General features: G+C 47.8%; 1 protein-coding gene across 1 annotated transcript in view; it reads left to right on the top strand.

The window, feature by feature from the left end:
- Window positions 1–8,232: 8,232 nt before the first annotated feature.
- Window positions 8,233–9,085, top strand: part of LOC125947822 (uncharacterized) — a 100,280-nt gene continuing 99,427 nt past the window's right edge. The window contains exon 1 of the transcript XR_007468519.1: window positions 8,233–8,311. The gene's annotated coding sequence lies outside the window, so the exon portion shown is untranslated. The remainder of the gene's footprint in view (window positions 8,312–9,085) is intronic.

Below are 9,085 nucleotides of genomic sequence, written 5' to 3'. Positions count from 1 at the left end.
CTTACCTCTACCATTCGCTCGGAAAACTAAGGGATGCAGTTTCCCAAGGAAGAACTGCATTCACCAGCAAGACTGAGATTCTTCCAGCGCGCCCATCCAATATGATTTCCATGTATATCGAAGGGGTGCGTGTGGATGCTTTTTTGGGCATTGATGCGGCTCGTTCTGTTACGAATACTCATTTGTGCTGCCGTGTAAAGAAACTTATGACGCCTTACGATGGTCCCACGCTGGTTGCAGCCGAAGCGAACACTAGTAGACCTTCTGCTATATGTTCTGCGCGTGTAGTTATTGATGACATTCTCCATCACATACAGTTTGCTGTGCTATACCCGTGCTCTCACCAGCTTATTTGGGATGAGATTTTCTATCCTTCTGCGTCTGCCACTATTTGTTGTGGACAGCGTGTGGTACACCTTAATGACACCGAACACTTGCTTGGCGAATAAACCCACAAGCCAGTTCACCTGGCCGCTGCTGGAGATACGGAGCTACCCCCAGGACGAAACTAAGTTGTTATCCTCCTATCCAACGATATTAACCATGGTGACATCCTTCTTCCCGTTGCCTTAGTAAAGGCTTATCATTTACATGAGGAGTTGATTTCATCATGGATGTCCACTGGTCACTGCAATGAACGAAACACCAGGATAATTCCTACTTCCACAAGGCACAACCGTTGAATGCGTCGCCAATCTGGAGCCTGTATGCGTCTTGCAACTTACACCAGTCTCTTCTGAGGCCCCTCCTCCTGGTGACTGTTCTTCGGCCGCTGCCCTTACAGCAGTCATCAGTACTGTCTTGACACATGCGCAGACACAACAGCTGCTGATTTGTTGAAAAAACACTCTAATTACTTCGACCTCTATTCATCGACCTTGGGTCAAACAACCTTTGCAGAGCATCGCTTTCTGACAGACAGACAGACAGACCGACAGACGGACAGACAAAGAACTTTATTAAGGTCCTGAGGAGCCAGCCATTGGAGCCCCTGAGAGGCCCCTGGCTTGCTGTTGGCTAATCCCATGTTGGAGCCGCGAGGCCATGCCTCTCTGCTCTCTCACGGGCCCACTGGACAGCCTTGTACTGGTCTTCCTGTTTAGTGCTCGTGATGGCCTTCTCCCAGTCCTCGCTGTTGTTGAAGTCGTGTAACACAGGGCACTGCCAGAGCATGTGGGCTAATGTACAGAATTCTTCCCCACAATCCGGACAATGAGGATCTATCTCTGTGTGTAGTCTACTCAGGAAGCCTCTCGATGGGTACGAACCCGCCTGAAGCATCCTGAGCGTACGGGACTGTGCTCTGCTCAATTTAGGATGGGGAGGTGCAAAATGTCGCCGCTCTCCTTTGTAATGTGCCGTAATTTAATGGAACGTAAGTAGAGGGTCACTATGGCCAACAGTCTCCGAACTCGCAGAGGTCCCACCCCCGTCGCAGCACGTGAGTTCTCGCGCACGGCGGTGAGCAATCTCATTGGGGTTCAGGCGACCCGGCAACACGTCGTCTCCCATGTAGCTTGGGAACCAAGTAATGTGATGGACACAGTCTGTATCTGATTTCTTTTTTAGAAGCGCTGCCGCTACTTTTGCTACGAGGCCTGAGGCGAAGGCCCTGACCGTCATGCGAGAGTCTGTGTAAATAACCGGTCGTTTGGGGTCAAGCAATGCGATTGCGATGGCAACCTGCTCAGCCACATCGAGCATGTTAGTCCTTACCGAAGCCGCGGAGAGAAGTTCACCGCTGTCGTTAACAGCAGAGACTGTGAATTTGTCCGCACAACCATACCGGGCGGCATCTACAAAGGATTCAATGCTTTTAAGTGTTCTTTAAAAACGCTTTAGCTCGCGCTACTCGCCTTCCCTTATTGTGCTGCGGATGTACATTTCTAGGAAATGGATCAACGACGTAGGTACCTTTGACCTTAACCCTCTATTGCATGGCGTCCCATGTTTGGCACATACCGGTTACCATTTTTTTTTTTCGTGTGTGTAAGAAGTCCAGTTGAGAATGTGACACCGTCAGAGTAATTCTCATAGTTATGCGCACTTAGTATTGGCAAGTGCTGCCGTCTCTTGAGCGATACGCAAAACAGATGTGAAGTAGATTTTGGGAAACGACGTGAAACTCGGAGGGGGCAAAGACGAGCAATTGTTGTTGTTTTTTCTCTGAGCATTTTCACCACAGAAACATAAACAAACATATTTTGCACATTTTATGGTCTTATCAATTCAAGTCCGCTATTAGTTTTCTCAATTTCTTCTGCAACTACAGCAGAGAACCCAAAATCAGTGTGTGCCGTATTTGGCACAGTATGAACTTGAAAGACAAAAAAATGGTAACGTGCTGTCATCTGTTCAATGGCACGCTAAACAAATATAAACAATGCGTAGCCTCCGAGATTGGGCAGCACAGTTTTAGGTGATGAAAAATAGATTTAGGGAAGCCATACGAAAGTCTGAGCTGCAAGCAACAGCAACAGGCCATTTTTTGCTTGCATTGCTATCATGAGTACATGAAAAAATTATGTATGGTCCGACCAATTGAAGCCCATATTTACTTTATTTAGTTTATTCGATTTCCCCCGCAACTGCGGCTCAGCACTGCAAACTAGTATTTACCACGTTACAGATAGTAGGAATTTCAGCGGGAAGGCATGTAGGTATTCTGTGGGGAAGGTGTAGTACTGCAGCGCCATGAACTCGTCCATGTTCTACGGCCTTCGCAAAGCTCGCGAGAAGACCACGGCCTGTGATATTCCATCAGGCAGTGAGGATTCGGATCTCTCCGACTCAGCTGATGAGATCCAGTTCAAAAGACTAAGCGCTGGTTCACCTCCGCCAAAGAGTTTCGAGAAATTGATTGCTCCAGCGTAGCAAAGCTCGACAACAGACACATGGGCGGAGCCAACCTAGTGTACTCACTGCTTGGACTTTACCGCACACATATCAGGTCGAATAAATGGCACTTCCGACATCTAAAGACGTCCGATCTGTCCAAGTCGGCCACTGGCCAGAATTAGATGAGAACAGACAAAGATGTAAGGGGGGGGGGGAGGGGGCGGCCATCTTGCAAAGAAGTCGTCGGTAAGATGCAGGAAGTGCAACATTCATCTGTGCCTGAACGCCGCAAACAACTGTTTCATTTCATTCCACACATCGCGCTAAAAAACCACCGTCCGTGAAGCTTTGTTTTTCGCCCATGGCAGCAAGACCGCTCGGCATGTTCATGGTGTGCCATATTTGGCACAAAGCTGTATCTTTATTAATACAGTTGTTATAACTCTGAAACTTCTTGTATGGGTGTTTGTTATTTCAATCAAAAATAAAAGCTGACAAAATAATTTTTAAAATAACTTTTTTCATAATTCATGCAGTAGAGGGTTAACATCAAGTTCTACAATCTCCCTCAGGCTGAAGCTAGGACGAAGACCCGCTGCCTCCAGAAGACGTCGGCCGGCCCGAGAGCCCGAAAGTCTCACAACCTGCGCAGACCTTTGTACCTCAGTCAGCTCGAGTGTAGTGTTTTGCACCCCCAGCTGCATGAGTTTCTCAGTGTTTGCTGTAATCGCGATGCCCAACACTTTCTTGATGCTTTTCCGCATCAGGGTGTCTAATTTGTCCCTCTCCGTTTTTGTCCAATGTAAGGCTGAAACAACATAATTGAGGTGGCTCATGAGGAATGCGTGATGCGCTCTAAGCAGGTTGTCCTCACCAATCCCTCCTTTCTTATTAGACACTCTCATGATCAGTCTAAGAATGCTTTCAGTTTTAGACGTGAGGTGAGCAATGGTCTTGGCATTACAGCCCCTGGAGTCAAGCAGCAGCCCTAGGATTCTGATCGAGTCAACCCTGGGGATCTTCTGAACATTCCTCGCATAAACAATAATAGGAATCTGGTCTAGAGGCGGTAGCCCTCCAGCCCCTGGTCTCGATGGCCTGTATAGTAAAAGTTCGGATTTATTCGGGGAGAGTTTAAGTCCCGTTCCATCAATGAAGGACTGAGTAACCTCTAGGGCTTCCTGGAGCGCCTGTTTGGCAGCCGCCTCCGAACCTCCCGGGCACCAAATTGTGATATCGTCAGTGTAGAGCGCATGTTCCAAATTCGGTAAAGCTGATAATCTCTTAGAAAGCCCGTGCATCGCATACGTACGAGCAGAAATGGTTCCGATTTTCATTGTCCTACTTTCCACAAAGGTAAAGAATCTACCCCCTAGGTTTAGCGCAGAGATTTCTTTGAGAATGAAGTCATGAGCCACTGTATCAAACGCCTTAGACAAATCTAAGGCCAATATGCCTCTCACGTCCCTGCTTCTATGGTCAATAACCTGAGTCTTGAGCAGAAGCATTACATCCTAAGGGGAGAGTGAAGGCCTAAAATCAACCTTGTTGTACGGGAACAACTCTTCATGCTCTATGTGCCTGGGGATTATGTTATGTATAGCGTGTTCTGCCACTTTGCTTAAGCATGAGGTGAGTTAAATTGGGCGGAGGTTATCCAGGCTACGTGATTTTCCGGGTTTGGGAATGAGAATTACCGTCGCCTGCTTCCACGATTGCGGGACTATGCCTCTCACAGACGACACATTTATTGTGCGGCGCCGGCCGTACTGTGTGTATCTAGCAAAACGGAAAATGATCGAAGAGAACGTCGCTGACATGCAGGAACGCAAGGTAATTCGCCCCTCGGCTTGTTCTTAGTCGTCTCCTGTTGTTTTCGTCCACAAAAAAATGTCACAATTTCGCCCTAAGGGCGAAGCAATGAATGCGATAGCAACGCAGCAATGTCATACGAAGTAAGGTGAGCGGCTTTGGTAGCAATATGAATTGTAGTAAACATGAGCTACTTAAGTAAGCAGGTGTGCTTCGGCGTAAGTAGATCGACATGAAGAGAGACTCGATGACCACGAGAAGGCGCCTGTGAAACGGTGGTGTTGATGAGAAGCGCTTCCCGTGGGCAGCGCGTGCGAAGGGACACACCTGTAGCGCTGCACTGCCGATCCGGGCAGCATTGCATGTGGAGCGTGCGTTGGAAAATGTGGCCCGACTATTACTAACTGAATGAACAAGCGTGGTGTGAGCGCGCACAAACAAACATGAATAGATCACACTGAATGACTGCAGACAACGACTGTCAAAACGCTGGCAGCAAGCGCATACGCCGCAGCGGCGAAGGTACGTGCGGTCTATGGCTTCAACGGAAACTGAGCGGCGAATGCACGGCGCATAAAGATCAGAGCCGTGTGGAGATAAGAGACGGTGTGGGTGAGCGACGAGCGCGGTTGTTGGCAGAGTAGAAGTGCACCCCCCCCCCCCCCCGCTCCCTCCGGCGCTGGCTTCCCGCTTCCTTGCTTGCGCGTGGGAGATTGAGTGCGTTCGCTCTCCGTGATAGCGCGCGTCCCCGCACGCTTCCGCTCGGGAATACGGCGCGCGGCGAAGATTTTATCTACAGGGAACCTCACGGCGACGGCGACGACGACGGCGACGCCGACGGCAGAAATTCGGTTGAAGTGTCCATTTCATTGCTATTGCAATAAAAATATGGTTCCGTGCGCTTTTGTGTCGATTACCGGGCGCTCGATAAGATAACTCGAAAGGATGTATACCCAATGCCGCGCATTGACGACGCCCTTGAATCCCTCCAAGGCGCGAAATAGTTTTCAAGCGTGAATCTGCGTTCCGCCTATTGGCAAATCCCCATGCACGACGAATATAAAGAAAAAAAAAATGACGTTCGCAACTCCCGACGGACTTTACGAGTTAAACGTAATGCCTTTCGGGCTCTGCAGCGCGCCCGCGAAATTTGAGCGCATGATTGACACCGTGCTGCGTAGCCTTTGCTACTGGACACTATTGTCATTTTTTCATCCACACTTCCTCAGCACCTGCCACGCTTGGATGAAGTTCTGACGTGCCTCACCCGCGCTGGTCGTCAGCTGAACACCAAGAAATGCCACTTCACCAGCAAAGCCACTAAGATCCTGGGTCATGTCGTGAGCAGGGATGACATTCACCCTGACCCTCACAAGATTGCTGTAGTTCTTCGCTTTCCTCGACCTGATCAGCACGCCCAAAGACTTGCTTAGTTTCCTTGGCCTCGCCTCTATTTCCGTCGTTTTATACAGAACTTTTCCTGTATCGCAGCTCCGTTACACAAGCCACTAGCTTCCGGTGTGCCCTTTCTGTGGTCCTAGGAATGCGAATTGGCCTTTGCACGCTTGATGGACGCCCTCATGTATGCAATTGTGCTCGGCCATTTTGATGAGGCCGCACCGACTCTCTTACATACAGACGCTAGTGGCCGCGGTATAGGCAGTATAAGGTGCTGTTCCCCAACGCGACAACTTTTCGCGAGAGAGAGTCGTTGCATACGCGAGCCGTGTGCTCACAGCTTCCGAAAAAAAACTATACGATCACTGAGCAAGAGTGCCTGGCTGTTGTTTGGTCGATACAGAAGTGTCGCCCTTATCTCCACGGCCGTCATTTCACAATCGTTACGGACCACCACGCCTTATGCTGCCTTTACACACTCAATAACTTGTCTGGACGCTTCCAAGCGTATGATTTCCAAATGATTTGCCAGTCTGGCAAGAAACACCAAGACGCCGACGCTCTTTCTCGCTGCCCGCTTCCTACGGCCCCGCTCGACGTCTCTGCAATCGCTTCGCACGTCACCAGTTCGACCGACACTGCTAGGGTTACCTCCCTGGCCTCAGTATACCAACTACAGTTAGACGACGACCACCCCATTCGAGGTTGTTGGTATTGACCTTTACGGGCCCCTTCCGGTCACTATACTGTTGGGAATCGATGGATAGTGACTGCCGTCGAACATCTGACGCGCTATGCTGAGACAATTTCTGTGCTTACTGGCTCTGCTTCGGGAGTTGCTCACTTCCTTCTTGAAGTCATTATACTACACCATGGTGCTCCTAGTGCACTGCTCAGTGACCGTGGAAATGTGTTGCTTTCACAACTGCTAAACGGAGTTCTTCGAGCCTCCGGCACTACTCACAAGACAGCTTCTCGCTGTCACCCCCAGACTAACGGCCTGACCGAGCGGTTTATCGAACACTTGCCGATGTGACCACCATTTATATTCAAATGACCACAAAACTAGGATGCCCTTTTACCATTCATCACTTTCGCCTATAATACGGCCGTGCAGCGCACAAATGGCTTCTTGCCATTTTACCTCGTATGTGGACGCTCCCCTACTTTATTTCCTGGACGATTCATTCTTCACCAGACAACAAGACCGCAAAACTCTTTAGGACGAATGCCATCGCGTTGTATCTTTTCGACCTGGTGAAGAAGCACTGCTCCTGATTCCTGTTCGCACCCCTGGTTTGTGCGGAAAATTCCAGCCGCGGTTCATCGAGCCGTACCTAGTCCTTGAACAGACTTGACCTGTAAACTTTTGCGTGACTCCTCTTGACGCCCCGCAGACCGCAGTTGCCGCAATACCGAGGTTGTACACGTCTCAACCTTGAGTTATCCTAAAGCACACATCGTACACGTGCACAATACACTTGTTCCGTACAGTATTTCTTAAGCAAATGAAGATATATATTCAGAAAATACCAGGAAAAAGACCTGTCAACAAGGAGGTGGACTAGCGGGACTGCACCATTTTGCGAAGTGGCTGAACGAATCATTACAAGTGGCAGCAGCTTCCGCGAGGCTCCTTCTCTACTTTTGTAAGTGTTATCTCAAGATTGGCTTGCGACGGGGAATGACTTTTTTCAGAGGACGAAAATCGGCTTTGGCCGCGATGGCCTTTTCGTGGAACGTTTCGCGCCTACGCTGGTATATGTGTATTTGCTGAACGTAAAAGCGTTGTGTTAACGATTCAAATGACATCTATCTTTGATAACAAAATCAAAAGGGTTTATCATAAAAGTGTATTCATGTTCAAATCACCTTTCTAACACCAATGCTTGTTCTTTTGCATGTGAACGTTGCTTCGCCGAAGCGAACGTCAAAAAATTCACTTTTACTGGTGTAAAGGGCACAGTATTCCGAAGTTTCCGATTCATTACGTCTTTGATAAGTTCAGGTAATGACGCATGTAGAGATTGAAACACTGAATAAGTATGTGTGACATATCACCTGCTTTCAGAAATATATAGTGCGCGTATTGCCGTCAAGCGTACGGCGTCTACGCGGCAGCATTTGCTCGCTAGTTTCGTAAATCATCATGGATATGCGAATTGTTGCAGCTCTATGCGTGTGTTTAGTTGGTACTGTTAGCACCACGCCAGAAGGAGATGGTCGGACCATACATCACGGCACACTAGAACAGCTTCATTATGTAAGATCATCCCTTCGGCATTTTTATATGTATTCGTACAGTCCATATCAGAATGTTAATACTGAAGGTGTAGTGGTACTCAACGCGAATCATGGTCCATTTCTTCCATTCGTTCGAAGCCTACCATGCACATGCATGGTAGAAATTTTTTCTGCTGTTTTCCATTTGCTTGTGCGAATACGTTGAAACACTTTATATGTTACTCATAAACGCTACCGCATCTTCATAGCAGTCTATTGTTGTAATATTTAGTGTGCACTGATTACCTTTAAATGGCGTGAAATAAGAGGAAGAAATTGTTTTCAAATACAAAAAGAGCCCCTTATAGATGTGAGAGATTATATGTAGCTGGCTTGAATAGTTTCCATGATGGGTATAGTGTTAAGATTAAGCTTGTGCCGAGATGAAAAGACGTTGTAAGGAGAAGAGGGAGATGATGGGAATCTGGCATCATTCAGTGGTATCGCTCTGATTTATGTTATAGCACTACACTTTCTCTTTGTCTATATACATATATAGGGTGTCCGAAATATTATGCATCAATATTAAAAAAAGAGCAATTGCATTTGTCGAGAACCTAGTGAATATTGTTCCCATTCCAGCGAAGTAGCCGCCAGAAACTTTTTCCTTTACTAAGATTGAATTACGTAATTGTAATAATTAATCTAATTCGAGAAGTACTGTCCTAATTATGAAAGTGTCCATGAGAAAATTGTAGAGCAACATTAAAAACTCCCGATACAGCTTTCGGTTTCACAGACGTGCGACATAAGA

The sequence above is a fragment of the Dermacentor silvarum genome, chromosome 8 (genome assembly GCF_013339745.2).
Source record: "Dermacentor silvarum isolate Dsil-2018 chromosome 8, BIME_Dsil_1.4, whole genome shotgun sequence".
Classification (NCBI taxonomy): domain Eukaryota; kingdom Metazoa; phylum Arthropoda; class Arachnida; order Ixodida; family Ixodidae; genus Dermacentor; species Dermacentor silvarum.
The sequence above is the reverse complement of the archived record's forward strand: the minus strand, read 5'-3'. Positions and strand labels throughout refer to the sequence as shown.